The sequence below is a fragment of the Mustelus asterias genome, chromosome 11 (assembly GCF_964213995.1).
Source record: "Mustelus asterias chromosome 11, sMusAst1.hap1.1, whole genome shotgun sequence".
In the NCBI taxonomy this organism is placed as follows: Eukaryota; Metazoa; Chordata; class Chondrichthyes; order Carcharhiniformes; family Triakidae; genus Mustelus; species Mustelus asterias.
Window position 1 is genome coordinate 34,876,199 of NC_135811.1, and position 17,793 is coordinate 34,893,991.

Genomic DNA, 17,793 nt, shown 5'->3' on the forward strand with positions numbered 1-17,793 from the left:
TAACAACCCCACCCTAACCCCAACAGCAACAAGTAGCACAACCCAACAGTAACATATGTACATCCTTGTAGTACTGGCCAGACCCTGGCTCAGTACTATCCAGTGGGAACCAACGATGGTTCACCACACTCACTTCCCTATGGTGATGGACATATTTGGGATAGGCAATGCTTCTGCCCCCAACAGACTTTCCCAGATACTTTAGCATCAAGTCAGGATCCAGTTTACCCAGGTCCTTGATTAGTTTCTGGCCATTCTTGCAAATTATAACTGTCAATTTTTGGGTCCAGTTTTTTAAGATGCTGTTCACAGTTCTAAACTAGATAGTTCTGGGCAAGAACACAACAACCTTAAACAAAAAAAGTTTAAATTATTTTGAGAAAAATAAGAAAAAAATAGACTGTACACAAGTATATCTTTAATAATGGGGGAGAAAGACTTAATATACCATGAAAAACAGGGAGCAATGGTAGTGTTTAACTATTGCCATTAGAAATGCATTTTAAATGTTGATTTTTGTTGCAGAATTAATGTTATGATAAAATTACCTTTTACATTTGTGGAATATTATTATCTATTATATGTCTGTTTGTTTCAATTTTGCAGTGGGATAGTTATCAGATTTTAGCCTTCATAAAATAAGTCAAAAGCCTCCTGCTGATAGTTATTTGCTTATCCTTGTACTTTGGACTTGAATCAACTGAAGAAATGAATTTAACCTGAGTCACAGCAGGGTTTTTACTTTTGTACCAGCATGCCAGTGAGTTTGTCATTTTAAAAAAAAATCATTTATGGGATGTGGGCATCACTGACTAGGCCAACATTTATTGCCATTGAACAAATTGCATTTATATAGCACATTGCACATACTCAAGATGCTACAAAGCACATCTTTACTAGGCACTCTAGTTTGCTTTTGTATGAGAGATACATGCTTCTAGGATATTCATTCCGGTAGGAATGTGACCACCCAAATCAGACAGGTTGAAAGATAGGCCACCTGTTTTCCTGCTCACATTTTGTGAGGCTAAGAATGCCTTTTAATAATGGAAACAACCCAGAGAGAACACAAGTTTATTATAAATGTAAAAATCAAAGGGGCGGCACAGTAGCGCAGTGGTTAGCACTGCTGCTTCACAGCTCCAGGGTCCTGGGTTCAATTCCCGGCTCGGGTCACTGTCTGTGTGGAGTTTGCACATTCTTCTCGTGTCTGCGTGGGTTTCCTCTGGGTGCTCCGGTTTCCTCCCACAGTCCAAAGATGTGCGGGTTAGGTTGATTGGCCAGGTTAAAAATTGCCCCTTAGAATCCTAAAATGTGTAGGTTAGAGGCATTAGTGGGTAAATATGTGGGGGTAGGGCCTGGGTGGGATTGTGGTCGGTGCAGACTTGATGGGCCGAATGGCCTCCTTCTGCACTGTAGGGTTTCTATGAACTATGAAGAACCACAATCTGCTGGATGCAAGGCAGGCTGATACTTTGATGGAGTTACATTTCTTGCTCTGGACAGAGAGCAATGGAAGAACTCAGATGCTTTGTAAACCACGAAGTATGAGAGACTCTAACTTAATGAAAATAATTCCCAGCCAGTGAAGTATTTTTGGGGTAAGAACAAAGTCTCATTACCAGTGTTGAGATAAATCAGCTGATCTGTTCAATGTTCTTTGTTAAAGGATAAACGTTGGTTAGGATAGCTTCATTGGTTTTCTTTAGCTTGGGATCTTTTACATACCCTAGATGGCACACAGGGCTTCAGTCTATCCTCTTGCGCAAAAGAAAACACCTCTGACATATTCCTACCATTAAAGCATTGCACTGAATGCCAGTTATATTATGTGCTCACCCGCAGAATGAAGTTATGCAAGGGTATGTAATGTTAGGGTATGTAAAAGATCCCAAGCTAATGAAAACCAATGAAGCTATCCTGACCAAAGAACATTGAACAGATCAGCTGATTTATCTCATGTTCTTATCCCAAAATACTTCATTGACTGGGAACTATTTTCGTTAAGTTCGAGACTCCCATCCTTAGTGGTTTACGAAGCATCTGAGAATTGGACAGGAAAACAAGACGGAAAAAATTGCCAAAAATTTCAAAAGAATATATTAGGTGATATTTAAAATGTGTACTTTGATTTCAGGATGAGTGTACAGAATTCTTCTTCTCTCCTTTACTTTTTCCATTATTTTACCTTGCACTTGCGTAATGACTCAGGAAGACTGACTGGAAAGGAACATAGCTCATTACAGAATGAAAAGTAGAACCACTACCATGGTGTACACACAATAATCCTTGCCTGGGACTACTATTCAGCAGGTCCAGTCCTGTGCCTGCCTTATAAAAGGCTCAGATAATGGATGGGATTTTATTGCCTTGTTCGTCCCGAAACCGTAAAATCCCACCCGAGGTCAACGGATCTTTCCATGGTCTGCCCCCCCCCCTGCCTGTTCCGATTCCCGTGGCAGGCAGCGCGGTAAAATTACAGCCAATGAGTTCCAGCTAGGCAGGTCACTAGTGGAACTCGTACTCATCGAGCCCCATCGAGAGATCAATCAGTGATTCTGCATTGACCTCATGGGGGTTATTACAACTTGCAACAGTTAAAATGGTGGTCAGAAAAACAGCTTTTTTTTAATCAAGGCTATCAGTCTAATGCCCAGTGGAAACATACAACCACAGCCTCATCATAATTTCCCTCTCATTTGCCTCCTTCAAAAAAATAGGCATCTGAACTCTGCATGATGATTCATATAGCAACAAAATTGAAATCAGAAACTTAGCTAAAATGGAACTGAAACTTGCATCTTTACAAAAAGAAGTTCAAATGTATTCTCCTGAATAGATCAATATACAAATACCAAGACTAGGAACATTTTGTTAATTTTATTTATAAATAATTTATCATGTTTTGGAACAAGATTGAAGTTATTACCAATGAAGAAACTATAGTTACAAGCCTTTTTATTCTCATGCCTGACACAGATCTATGCTCATGGCTTTCTTTAATAATGACAATCGACAAAGCATTTGTGGCTGAGAGTTTTTAAAGGTTAGGCCATCCAGCTCAGATCTTTGAAGAAGTATTTACGAGAGCTACCATACAATTATCATGGCCATGATCATATCAATAATAGTCTGATCCATACGACAACAAACTGTTTGCCCACAATTCTTTAAATAGTGCTGCCTAATAGCTCAGGTAATCCACTGTCAATCATTAAAAGTAATTTCTTTATGAAATAGCTTCTCTATGAAAGGCTTCTCTATGAAGGCTTCTCTATGAAACACGCAGATGAAATGTAAGAATGAAACCTATACTACCACAAAATGAAATATTCAGCTATTAAATCCAATGTTTTTAATGATAAAATTTCACTTGACAGTACATTAACAACATCTACTTAGAGACTCAGCTCACTGAAAACATTCCTGATTCATAATTCCAGGAAATAACTTACCCATGCAAACATTGCTTTAGTGGTTGTCACCTTATTTAAATAATCAGCATGAAAACATCCTCCTCCTTAAATATGTAGCAAGGCACAGACTGGTAAATTTTCTGAAGTTTCTAATCATGAGGCACTGTTAATTTTTTGGAAAACACTAAACAAAATTCAAGCTTAGTAAAGTTCTTTGTAAATGGTTTGATGTGAATACAAGCTGTTATGAGGACTGTGTGCAATCAATCATGCATTCATAACATTTAAGGGTCACTTAATGATTAACATTGAAAAGCTTGTTTGCAGTAGAAAACTATTGCGCTTTCAGTTGGACTGCTTTAAAGGGTAAATTTACAGAATTGTAATTTTGTGAAGTTGAGACGTTTCAATTTTTTAACGTTGTGCTTAATTCTCCTAAATTTGGGCAATTTTATCTTTGGCAAATGATCACCTGATAAGTGTGAATTCAAGTAATGAAATAATGCAAAAAAATCAGTCTATTCCCACAAAATATACGATCATGTATATTTATGTAATGTTTCACTTTGTATGTTTTAATCTCTTCTCAAAATCCTTTTACTGCTTTAGTCTTCACTACACATCCAAGCAGCTATTCATATTTATTTGTAACTTCAAAAAATAATATTATTCATAAGGTTTATAACTTCAGTAGAAAGGTAAAAGAGAGGGGGACAGAAACCAGGAAGCTATAGACCTATTGGTCTAACATATGTTGTGGTGAAGTTACATGGGCGGCACGGTAGCACAGTGATTAGCACTGTTGCTTCACAGCTCCAGGGACCTGGGTTCGATTCCCGGCTTGGGTCATTGTCTGTGTGGAGTTTTCACATTCTCCTCATGTCTGCGTGGGTTTCCTCCGGGTGCTCCGGTTTCCCCCCACAGTCCAAAGATGTGTGGGTTAGGTTGATTGGCCATGCTAAAATTTCCCTGAGTGTCCTGAGATGCGTAGATTAGTGGGTAAATATGTAGGGATAAGGGGGTAGGGCCTGGGTGGGATTGTGGTTGGTGCAGGCTCGATGGGCTGAATGGCCTCCTTCTGCACTGTCGGGATTCTATGATATTGCAATTAAGGACAAAGCAACTGAATATTAGAGAATTTGTTTTTATTATTCATAGCCAAGGTGAAGACCTTTTGTTGCCTTTTGGTTCCCAGATTTGATAATAATTACATCTTACGCTTGGAAAGGTGAGAGTTCTTTGTAATTAATATTTGTCATGCTGCCTTGTACAAAAGAAGGGCCAATTTGAGCTGGTTCTATTCTGTCACATGACTCTGTAATGCAGCTGTGAAAAGTTATCCCAGCTGGAACACTTACACATAAAAAATAGTTCCTAGCTAATTACAAATATTACAGATAATACAGATTTTTCCACTCCAGAAACAAGGGGCAGAATTCTCCTATCCAGGACTAAGTCCCATGGCTGTCACAGGGAGTGTTTCTGGGGGATGACGGGAAATCCAGCAGTATCTTCCAGTCCTGTTGTTATTAATTATGCAGCCGGGAGTTTTGTAACATTTTCCATGGTGGGGTGGGCTGGATGGCACATGCCCGTCTTCATATCCGGGTGCCGTACTTAAAATACACACTATGGAAAGAGAAGTGAAGGCCCAGCGCTGAAGTTTAGTGATGCCTGTTAATGTACTACTAATCAGTGTGAAGTGCTTCTTCCACCAGAATCATTTATTGTGAGTAACAATGCCTCCCTTTGCAATATCCTGGACTATGTCCTGGTCTTCAGGAATATACTATATCTGCCTTTTGGGAGGAGACCCAGCAGGAAAAGCAATCCTGCATGGGCACAGGTGGCCGATGCTATCAGTGGCCAGGTTGTGAAGAAGAGGTCAGTGACACAATGCCTCAAGAGGATGAACAACCTCATTTGCTCCGCCAAAGTAAGTAATTCCTCAGCTAGTTGCATACCACAATGAGACTGATACTAAAATCTAACCTTAGCTCATCCTATAACCACAATGAGACCAATATATCAGAGTACATGGACCTTAGTGACACTGGTATAGTTGCATGCACTCTGTGCTGGAGTGACCAGTAAGCCTCCTTCACCCTTCAATATACAGAGAAAACTATGGAATGGCAGGGTGGGGGGAACAGGGCTTAGATGCAGAGGGCACCAGCAACCTCCATAAATCTGAGCCCTCTCCTTGCTTGTGGATGGGCTCAACATTCTGGATGGAGCTGGCCTATAACCCTTATGGACAACTTGTAGCCCAGTTATGTTCTGCCAGACAATTGCAATGTTCAAATGGAGGCAACATGTAACTCCTCTCAAATTCATCAAATTTGAAGAGAGGGCAGCTCAGCTGCAAGGGTGGAGTCAGACCAAGCCATTAATGATGACGAGTTTGAACTTGAGCATCCACCCAGTAAGAATCCATCCCTGGTAGCGAAGGTCAAATGTGCCTCCAATTGCAACCTCTTGAGGTGCCTTGCAATGCCCCAGACAGACTGCCATGAGTGCACTGATATTTGTCACGTTGCTCTGGCCTGCTGGAGGCAGTGAAATGTTGGTGCAAAGCTTGAGAAGATGGCACTATGCCTAATTTCTTCACAGTGTGCATGGGTGGAGTTCTTATCCTATAACAGAACAGTAGCGTGCTCCAGAGGCTGTCTAGCCTTCCAAGGATGTGGCCATTGTCACGCAAGATTTTGACTACCCATTCTGAGATTAATGTCCTTGACTGAGATGCTGAGGATAACAAATATTGTCAAGCCCACATTGAGGGCACAGGTGAAAGGGGCTTGTATGAGTTAGTTGTCTTGATCATCTGAAACCTTGTGGTTTTAAGGATCTCACAGGCACGTCTGCCATGGCCTCTTCCTCAATCCGCAACATACTTATCATGGAGCACATCCCGTTTGATATCCTCTTCAATGGAGGAGATGGCAACTCCTCCATCTCTCCAACTAGCAACTGATTTCTCCTTTGTATCATCAGGTTGTGTAGCATGTAGCAAACCACAATGATTTGGGAGACCCTCGAGAGAGAAAATTGAGAGCGCTGCCTGACCAGTCCAGATATTTGAAACCCATCTTCAACACGCTATTGGTTTGTCTAATCAAGGACCGTGTTGTGGGCCATATTGTAGCTCTCCTCTGAAGCATAATCTGTTTTTGGTGATCATAAATCAGCTGCTGAGAGAGTGGAAGACTTTTCTATTGATGAATCATTGTGGCTGCTGCCAGGGTGCTCTTAATGCCACACGTGTGCAGTCGATGGCATGCTGTACCTATAAGAAGTTGGAGATTTCTGAAAATCCCATTGCTCTGACAGCCTGGCTGGCTTCATCCAGGGAGAACTGGATGCATTTATGTGCCTTACTAAAGCATCGGTAAGCTCTAAAACAAATTTATGAGTAAAGGATTGTGATATTCTGCAGCGGTCCCCAGTGAAGATCTGGAACTAAGCTGCTGGAAATTATAAGCAGTTACAATTTGACTTCCTAAGAGATACAGTAGCTCTAAGCAAACAGCCTGCACTGACTGTCATCTTACAATCAAGCACATGGCAGCAGAAAAACTCTGGCCCTCTTCATAACTGGGTGGCATGGTGGCACAGTGGTTAGCACTGCTGCTTCACAGCACCAGGGTCCTGGGTTCAATTCCTGGCTTGGGCCACTGACTGTGTGGAGTTTGCATGCTCTCCCTGTATCTGCGTGGGTTTCCTCCAGGTGCTTCAGTTTCCTCCCTCATTCTGAAAGACATGCTGGTTAGGTGCATTGACCCGAACAGGCGTCGGACTGTGGCGACTAGGGGAATTTCATTGCAGTGTTAATGTAAGCCTTACTTGTGACTAATAAATAAATAAACTTTTATAAATAACTGCAAACTACTGAAACATTAGAACTTGTGCCTTCAGGACTAAATCAACTCTATGTGCCTTTTCCATTGGTGGAAGTCTCATTTCTGGAAAGAAGATAACTCTGCAACAGTCAACCTCCTCTCGAAGAAACATTTCATTAAACTTTTGATTCTGGACTCTGGACATGTGTAAGACACTAACTTGTATTTTATTGTGGCTTGGCCCTGGACCACCTTCCTTTCCCTGACAACACTTTGTATGAATGCAAAAGAGATGGACATTGCAAACCCCCTCTGCTGTGTGTGTGTGTGTGTGTGTGTTTGTGTTTAAAAATAAGCCAAGCCTTTTTATTTTATCTTACCTCAGGTTTGCCATGCAAGTTATTAATAGAGGATTGGAACACTCCAAATGTAAGGGTTGGGGACAAAAGGCCATCACTTTTACAGGAGGAAATCAAAAATTTTTTTTAAACTTTCTGTTTATGGACGGGTAGTGAGAGTAGAAATCAGGGCTGTTTAAATTAACCCCACTCATGTCCATAATAATCCTTTAAATAGTACACACAATATCCATGATGTGCTGATGATGGAAATAATGGCTGATACTTTGTGGTCCTGAAACAGGAACAAACGGAGTTAGTTTAATGAAGAAAATGGCCACCAAGACACTAAAACCTAAATCCTGCCTCCACTGCCATCTTCAACCATTTTCGATGGCTTGGGAAAGGGGCTGGGAGGGAACGCTATATGCTGATATGTCGAAGTTGGCCAGCACCATTGTAGAAGTGGGCATTTAGAACTTCTGGAATTTTCATCACGGCAACTGCGTTTTTGAAGCTGTCCAAAATGAGGCCGTAAGAGTTTTAACAACACCAGGTTAAAGTCCAACAGGTTTATTTGGTAACAAATACCATAAGCTTTCGGAGCGCTGCTCCTTCATCAGATGGAGTGGAAATGTGCTCTCAAACAATGCACAGAGACACAAAATCAAGTTACAGAATACTGATTAGAATACGAATCCCTACAACCAACCAGGTCTTAAAGATACAGACAATGTGGGTGGAGGGAGCATTAAGCACAGGTTAAAGAGATGTGTATTGTCTCCAGACAGGACAGCCAGTGAGATTCTGCAAGTCCAGGAGGCAAGCTGTGGGAGTTACTGATAGTGTGACATAAACCCAACATCCCAGTTTAGGCTGTCCTCATGTGTGCGGAACTTGGCTATCAGTTTCTGCTCAGCGACTCTGCGCTGTCGTGTGTCGTGAAGGCCGCCTTGGAGAACGCTTACCCGAAGATCAGATGCATTGGATTTGATTATCTACTGGCTAAAGTGCTATTCTGTACTGGATAATATTGAAAGACTAGCCTTGTGTGAGATCCAGAGCTAACTGTTTAAAAACTCTCAACTGCTTTCATTCATTCTCAGTTCGGTTGTCTGATTGGCTGTTTGAAAGTTTTGATAAATATGAGTTTTTGGCTTCTGTCAAAAACATTAATGGATTCTGAAGTGTGGAGTTTGCTGTCCTGAGGAATAAATTTATGAGCTTCGAAGAGGCTGATTTAAGTGCCTATTCAACTGATGTTTATTTATTTTGACAGATTTATGAGGTTTATGACCCCAGGATGTTGATGGTGAAGAATTCTACAATGGTTATGCCACTGAATTGCAAAGGGAGATGGTTAGACTCTCTTTTGTAGGAAATGGTCATGGCCTGGCACAAATGTGACTAACCACTTATGAACCTAAGCCTGAATGTTGTCCAGGTATTGCTACAGATAGGCACAGACTGCTTCTTTAGCTAAGAAATTGTGAATGGAACTGAACACTGCAATCAACTGTAAATATTCCCACTTCTGATCTTACAATGAGGAACAGTCACTGACGGAGCAGCTGAGGTTGGTTGGGCCTAGGTCACTGCCTTGAGGGTGGCATGTTGGAACAGTGGTTAGCACTGCTGCCTTACAATACCAGGAACCCAGGTTTGATTCTTGGCTTGGGTCACTTCTGTGCGGAGTCTGCACATTCTTCCCGTACCTGCGTGGGTTTCCTCCAGGTGTTCCGGTTTCCTCACACAGTCCAAAAGAAGTGCTTGTTAGTACATTGAGGGAAAATTTAGCATGACCAATGTACCTGAACAGGTGCCAGAGTGTGGCGACTAGGGAATTTTCACAGTTAATTCATTGCAGTGTTAATGTAAGCCTGCTTGTGACACTAATAAAATAAATTATTTCTTTACATTCCGACAGCAATGTCCCAGAGTTGAGATGATTGGCCTCCAATAACTTCAACCATCTTTTTCATGCTAGGTATAACTCCAATGAGTGGAGAGATTTCTACCCAAGCCCCATTGATTTTACTTTTAATAGATCACCTTATTGTCACACTCAACCAAATGCTGCCCTGATGCCAAGAACAGTCATTCTCATTTCATTTCTGGAATTGAGCTCTTTTGTCTATGTTTGGGTCAAGGATGTAATGAGGTCTGGAGCTGAATAGTTTTGGCTAGAGAAGACCTGAGCATCAATAAGCAAGTTATTGCTGAATAAAGGCAATTCAATAGAACAGTCTCTGACTCCTTCAATCACGTTGCTGATACTGAGAGTTAGCTGAGGGGCAACAGTTGGTCAGATTGGATTTTTCCTGTTTCTTATAGACTAATTTCCACTTTTTGAGTCGATGCCAGTGTTGTAGCTGTACTGGAATCACTTTGTTTTGTGGCTAGTCTGCAACACACGGCTTCAGCACTACAGCCAGAATGTTGTTGGGGCCCATGTTTGTTTCTGCGTCCAATACATTTAGCTATTCCTTGATATCATCACAAGTGAATTGGATTGGCCTGAAGGCTGGCACCCATGGTTCTGGGGCAGCAATGGGAGGACAAGTTGAATTATCTACTTAGCACTTCAGGCGGAGGAGGATCATTGCGAATGCTGCAGCCTTGTCTTTTTCACACACGTGCTTGGTTTCAACATTGTTGAGAATGGGATGTCCATGGAGCTCTGACCAAAGCATGCTGCTTCTGGTGTTTAGAAATCTGACCTCATTGTGTTAGCATATCAGTCTCAGGTACACCTGGTGCTACTCTTGGCATACTCTCCTACTCTCCTTACTGAATCAGGGCTGGTTGTTTGGTTTAATGCGAATGGATGAATGAGAAAAATGCCAGACCTGAGGTTACAAATTATGTTTGAATAATATTCTGCTCCTGCTGATGTCCACAGCGTCTCATGGATGCCCAGTTTTGCACTGCTAGATCTACTCAGCTCACAAAATTTAAAGCTTATGGAATTGAAGGCAAATTATTGATATTGTTGGTAAGGCAGTAAACATAAAAACTAGGAGCAGGAGTAGACCATCTGGCCCCTCAAGCCTGCTCTGCCATTCAATAAGATCATGGCTTTTTGTGGACTCAGCTCCACTTACCCGCCCACTCACCATAACCCTTAATTCCTTTACTGTTCAGAAATCTATCTATCTTTGCCATAAAAACATTCAACGAGGTAGTCTTAACTGCTTCGCCGGGCAGGGAATTCCCCAGATTCACAATCTTTTGGGTGAAGAAATTCCTCCTCAACTCAGTCCTAAATCTGCTCCCCCTTATTCTGAGGCTATGCTCCCAAGTTCTAGTTTCACCCACCAGTGGAAACTACCTTCCTGCTTCTATCTTATCTATACCCTTCATAATTTTATATGTTTCTATAAGATCCCCACCTCATTCTTTTAAATTCAAATGAGTATAGTCCCAGTCTACTCAATCTCTCCTCATAAGCCAACCTTCTTAACTTTGGAATCAACCTAGTGAATCTCCTCTGCACCTCCACCAGTGCTAGTATATCCTTTCTCAAGTAAGAAGACCAAAACTGTACACAGTACTTAAGGTGTGGCCTCACCAGCACCTCACCAGCTGCAACAAAACCTCCCTGTTTTTAAACTCCATCAGTCTAGCAATGAAGGACAACATTCCATTTGCCTTCTCAGTTACCTGCTGCACCTGCAAACCAACTTTTTGCGATTCATGCACAAGGACACCCAAGTCCCTCTGCACAGCAACATGCTGCAATTTTTTACCATTTAAATAATAATCCATTTTGTTATTATTCCTATCAAAATGGATGACCTCACATTTACCAACATTGTACTCCATCTGCCAGATCCTTGCCCACTCACTTAAACTATCTATATCCCTTTGCAGACTTCCAGTGTCCTCTGCACACTTTGCTCAACCGATCATTTTAGTGCCATCTGCGAACTTTGACACACTACACTTGGTCCTCAACTCCAAATCATCTATGTAAATTGTAAACAATTGTGGTCCCAACACTGATCCCTGAGGCACACCACGAGTCACTGATCGCCAACCAGAAAAAGACCCATTTACCCCCACTCTTTGCTTTCTGTTAGTTAACCAATCCTCTATCCATGCTAATACATTATTCATAACGCCGTGCACCTTTACCTTCGAAGTCAAATAGTACAAATAGTACTCGAATTGAAAAAAAATGACCAGTGGCATCAAAGGACCATTGCTGGGCCTCATCTATTCACTGTATTTATTAAGAACTTAAATAACAATATGGAGAGTTATAAATCCAAGTTTGTCAATGACATAAAGATGGATGGCACAATTAGAAGTGCAGATAGGAGCACTAAATTACATGGATAAATTAAATAAATGGACAAAACTGGCAGATGGATTTCAACGCAAGTAAGTGTATGTCATCCATTTTGAATCAAAATAGGCCTGACCTGAGTTTTCTTTAAATGGTGAAAAGCTAGGAACTTTGAAAACCTTAAAAGATTTACAGGTTCATGTAGTTCCAGAGAGCTATAATATAAACAGGAAGATTTTTTCCTATAGTTATACATCTGGGGTTTGTGTACAATTCCAGGTACTGCAGCTTAGAAATTATGTAATGGGGTGATTTTGAGCCATGGGAATGGTGGCATGTGCTCAAAATCTGGAGAGAATTTCGGAAAACGCAATTCGCACCGGTGAGTTTCCGAGTTCCGATCTTCCAGTCCCCCCGGCAGCGGAGTAGTGTGAAACACGCCGCGGGACCCCAAAAAGCTCATTTTAATACATTCGTCTGTCATTGGAAAGCATGCTCTCCAAGACTTCCCCCTCTCAGCGGATGCTGGTTGACGTCACGCTGATGCCATTTACAACAGCGGTACATAAGCGTGAACCTGGCACCTTCACCACTGAGTGCGATTTCAGAAGGGAACACTCAGGCAGCCAGCACCCTTCGTGGTATGCACTGCTCAGGGGCATTGGAGAGGATGCAGGGGACACAGCTAAGTTCAACTCAGGGCCTGGGGGGAGGTGTCCCACATTCATCATTTTGGGGGGTCCGAAGGGGTCACTTGCAGGCCTTACCTTCCCTTCCTTTTGGAGTGCCTCATACTTTAAAGGGGTTGTGAAGGCTGGAATGCAGGCAGCACTTCCCGTGTCCTCCATCCTGGATTCCTGTCCGTATCGCAGCTGAAGGAGCACATTTCCTTACTGGGGGTGGCAAGAGGGTGGGTGGATTTGAAAACAAGTGGCTCAGCAATGGGGGCAAATATGAGTTACCCTGCTGGGGTTCAATGAGAGATAGGGCTATAAGGGCACAGTGGAGGATTCAGGAATGGGCTGCATCTTCACTCATGCAGTCTGAAGGGCCCTGTACTCTGGAGAGGTTGACTGCAGTGTGATTGGAACGCACACATAGGCAGTGGTTTGAGGACAAAGGGGAGAAGCTGCCCAGCAGTCCAAAACAATTATCAGGGGTGTTTGGGTCATGAAAGGCTGCTCAACTCTGCACCTCTTGTGACCTGGGAGAAACAGGATGCCCTCTAGGAATATGCTATGTTGATGAAGAAGGCCAGCTTATTGCTGGCCGCATCTGCCACAAACGGCAGACACTTGGCTGAACAGCCAACCCAGCCTTCCCTTACTAGTGGTTAGGCCAATAAATGGTGTGCAGTCATTGAGTGGAAACCACCTTTTAAAACTTTGCAAGCATATATCCCAAGCATTGAGCTGACATTCCCAGAAAGGCAGCAACATCACACAGATAACACTGATGCGCACCCCTATGCAAGGTGTGATGGTGATGTCTATCATCATGCACTCCAATCGATATCATGACAGGGTACACCGGCAAGGTCTCCAGTCAGGATGCAAACACTGGTCACATGCAGCCACTATCATGGCACCAGAATTCTTTGGAGGGCTGGGGGAATGTGGGCTTTTGATGCCACTGAGATCCTGGTGGTCCACATGCTGCATCCTGCTGGAGCTGACAGGGACCAATGTGGAAATGTGGCTATAGTGTCAAAGTGGAGGGTGTGAGTGATGCCGTTGAGGCACCTACCTAATGTGCTGCAATTGGGTGGTAGAGCCAAAGGAATTGGGGGATGATTGTTAGGACTCTGTCATGAACTCTTATAGCTCACTGTGGTCTTCTCTTCTTTACAGTGCATGGTCTGAAGGATCATGGAACCTGTCAAGTTGGCTATCCTACTTATTGCCATAGAGCAGCAGCAGAGACACCATCGTGCCGAGGCAGCTGGCCAGAACCAACGCCCTGCGGAGGAGGGAGAAGCTGGGTCTGTCACAATTCCAGGAGATGCACGACAGAGGTGTGAGTGTCATACGTACTGGCCAAGGGTATTCTGAAATTGATTATCCTACTTGTAAATGTCGGAGATTCAGTGCCATAGAAGGCTACGTCTGTCTCACGGGATGGTGGACCACCTCTGCCAGACACTGCAGGACTGTGGCCCTTAAACTCACAACCACTCTAAATTTCTATATGAATGGCTCACTCCAGGGCAGCATGGGTGACCTGGAGGTTATAGATATTATTTATGCAAGGGAGGGATCACTTGTATATTAACTTGGACCGGGACCAGGTGAGCCAAGATGTCGGGGCCATGGGTTTTACCTGCTTTAGCAGATTTGCCCAGGTGCAAGGTTTGATTGACTGCACCCACATGGTCCTGCACACTCCATGACACAATGCGGTGCCATTCATAAAAGGCAAGTGATACTCCTTCCTCAATGTGCAACTCGTCTGTGACCACAGAATGCACTTCATGTGGTTGTGCGCAAGTTTCCCGGGAGCATCCATGATAGCTGCATCTCAGATCTCAACTGTCGCTGAGGGAGAGCGGTGGCTGGAGGGAAATGCTCTTCGGGGACAAGGGTTACCCACTCAGGAAGTGGCTGATGATGCCAGTGTGGAGACCACAAACACCTGCTGAGACTCATTATAACAAGGCTCACACTGCAATGTGTGTGTGTGCTGACCGAGCAGGCGATTGACCTACTGAAGATGCAGTCCTGGTGCCTGGACAAGTCAGGGAGTACTCTACAATATATTGCCAAGAGGGTTCCTGCATCACTGTAGTCTGCTGTGCTCTCGGCAGCTTGACACTGCAGAGGGGAGACCACCAAGACCTGGAGGATATGGAGGAGCGCCATATCTCCTCAGATGAGGAGGATGTTGAGGAGGATGTTGAGGAGGGCAGTGAAGATGACCATGTAGAGGAGGAGGTGATTCTCGTGGGAATAAAAATTATTACTAATGAGGCATAAAATACGGCCTGAAATCACACTGGTGCCATCAGCAGAAATCACTCTATTTATCACGCCGGAACCAGCATTCTGCCACTTTTTGGTAAGATTTTGTCCATTGGCTTTGGAAGGAGGACAGTTCACATTCAGCAGGAAATTATTAGGGCTGCAAATTATGAGGAATGATTACTTTAACTAGGCCAGTATTCCTGCAATATAGGACGTTAAGACATGATTTGATTGTGTTTTGGAATTTAAAAGGAATTAATAGGGCAAATCAAGGGAAGCTTTTTCTGCTCGTTGGTGTGGTGGAATAGTGCATGTCCAGGGCAAGGGGACATAACAGTAAAATTATACCCAGGCCGCTGAGAAGGTGGGAAAACTGTGGAACTGTCTTTCGCAAAACTAATAGATGACAGCTCAATTTGAGGTTGATAGATGTTTGCCAATCAAGGATAATAAGTGAAATGAGTCAAGGTGGGTGGATAGAGTTAAGATACAGATCAAACATGATCTAATTGAAAGGCAGAACAGGATCAAGGGGCTGAATGGCTTGCTTCTGTTCAGACGTTTATCATTGTAGAACAATGGGGCTTTAGACAACATGGCTGCGATTCTCCCATCCCACTGCATTAATTCTTTAGCGCAGCGGGCTGGGAGAATCCCGCGGCAGCCGATTTGTGGGGTTTGCGTCTTTCAGTGCCAAATTTCTGGCAGCGTCTGTTCCACGTCGGAAATCGGTGGAGAGACGCACAGACCATTTAAATGGTCATTTCAATTTCAAGTTATTAGTGGGCCCGCTAGTGTCTCGCACCCCGCCAGAGTATTTCACTCCAGCAGGGATTTCACTAGCTCCCCACTAATGGGGAACTAGCAGCCCAGCAGCCCGCTGGAGTGAAGGGGGGCAATCAGAGTGCCCCAGAGGGCCGGGCGGTGGGATGGGGTATTCCCTGGGCATTGGCATCCTGGCTGTGCAAGCCTGTGCCTCCTGCACTGCCCATGGGGCATGCGGCAGTGCCAAGGGGGTATGATGCATGGCGGATAGGGCCTAGGGGATGGGGCCCTGATGGGGGGAGTCCTGCTGCCACTCTGCAGTTGGGATCGGTGGGGGAATGAGAGAGACCAGGAATCGGGCTACGAGGGGGGTGGGGTAAGCCGGTGGGGGGGAGGTGGTAACTGTTGGGGGGGGGTGCTCTGCTCTGTGGGGGGGAGGGGCTGGTGATCAGGGCAGCGGGATCGAAGAGTTCGGGGCTGGTCAGGGGGCCAGCGATCGGGCCGTGGGGGGCAGAGAGCCAGCGTTGGGAGGTCGTGGGACTGGCCAATGATTGAGCTGGCCTGCAATTGGGAGGCACTGACAAATCGGCACATGTGCAGTGGCCCGCTCAGCGCGCTGATTTCAGCCTCTTCAGCGGGAATAGGCCCTGCCCCCTGAAATTTAATGATATTCATGATGGAGGCCTCTACAGTGCACAGAGTGTGGGAGATTCTTGTCTGAACTCCCACTGAAAAAAAATGTGAATTACTCCCGTTTTTACATGAATTCTACACTTAGAATATTTTTGAGAGAATTCCGCCCCATTTATCCAAAGTATTATTTTGTTGGCGGTAACTCTCAATCATGCTGCAATAGAAGTGAGGTACAATCAAAAATGTAAAACAGCTTTGGTGCCTTCATCACCATGTTTCTTGTTGGATAATGAAACAATGGTGTTGACAACAGTTGACAAGGTGTGCAGCTTAGCCTATTCTTCCCTGCAAGCTGATGTTTTGGTGGAATGGTTTCAAGAGTTCAACAAAAATAGGACAGAGAAAAATAAAAGATACTAAAGTAATTTCAATACTCACAGTAAAATAGACCAGCACATGTTGAAGTCTGCCTCTGCAGCCCTGATTACAACCAACCAACCAACCAATCTCTTACATTCAAAAGATTTTGTATTTCACTTTTTTGCCATATGAATGGAACAATTGTACTGCGTATCATGCACTGGTACAAATCTTCTGAAGCAGTGTCCTGCCTACTTACACCATTCTGAAAATACACGGTAGCTGGCCAATTATCCAGTCACTACCATTATTGTGAACTCAGAGAACCTATTATATTTTACATCAAACTAAACAGGTGAGAAAAAAAACTAAGAGTCAAAATAATTGCCAGAATTTTACTAAAATTCAGACAGGTATTTTTGTTTAGTTTGTTTAGCATGATCCTGTACAGAAAGATGGACAGCTCAGTAATGATTTTCTTTCAACCCACACTAAAATGAAAGCACTCAGGTCAAGTGCTTTCTATCAATATTCGTTAAAATAATTTGGAAAATGCTGCTGCAAGTAAGCACAGATTTACTCTGTAATAAAACCTGCCAATAAAACAGAGCTGTCACTATCTCATAACTCCAGTAAAGCAGGTTTAAGGTGGTGCATTTGTAATTTTAAAAAGAATGAGTGTGATTTCGAGCCCACATTATGAGTCAGTGGGAATGTGGCACGGGTGGAAAATTCAGCATGAATTGGTCTTGTTCACATCAAAAAAACCTGAGGGCGAAATGTGCCTCCACTTGGGATGGCTGATGCTGTCACTTGTCTCCTCTAACACTTGCAGGTGCCTTCAGGAAGAAACCAAGATCAGAGGGGGAGTAGAAGGAGGAGGACCCCTTTTAAAGCCCAGCACCAGCCACAGCCCTGTCAGGAGCTAGGAAGGAGCTCCATACCAGTCAAGGCATCAGAGCTATCACTTATGCCCTCCATCAGCTTAGGTACACACACCAAGGTGGGTATTAGTGGTTATTCAGGTGGGGTCACACAATCTGGTGGTTACCCATGGACGGCAGCAGGAGGGGGCAAGTTCAGCCAATCTCCCCGGCTGTCAGATGACAGCTGGGGAAGAGGCATCTGTGAGGTCCCAGCCTCTGGAATCAGCCTTACATCTTATGGTGGAGCATCAGCAGGAGGAAG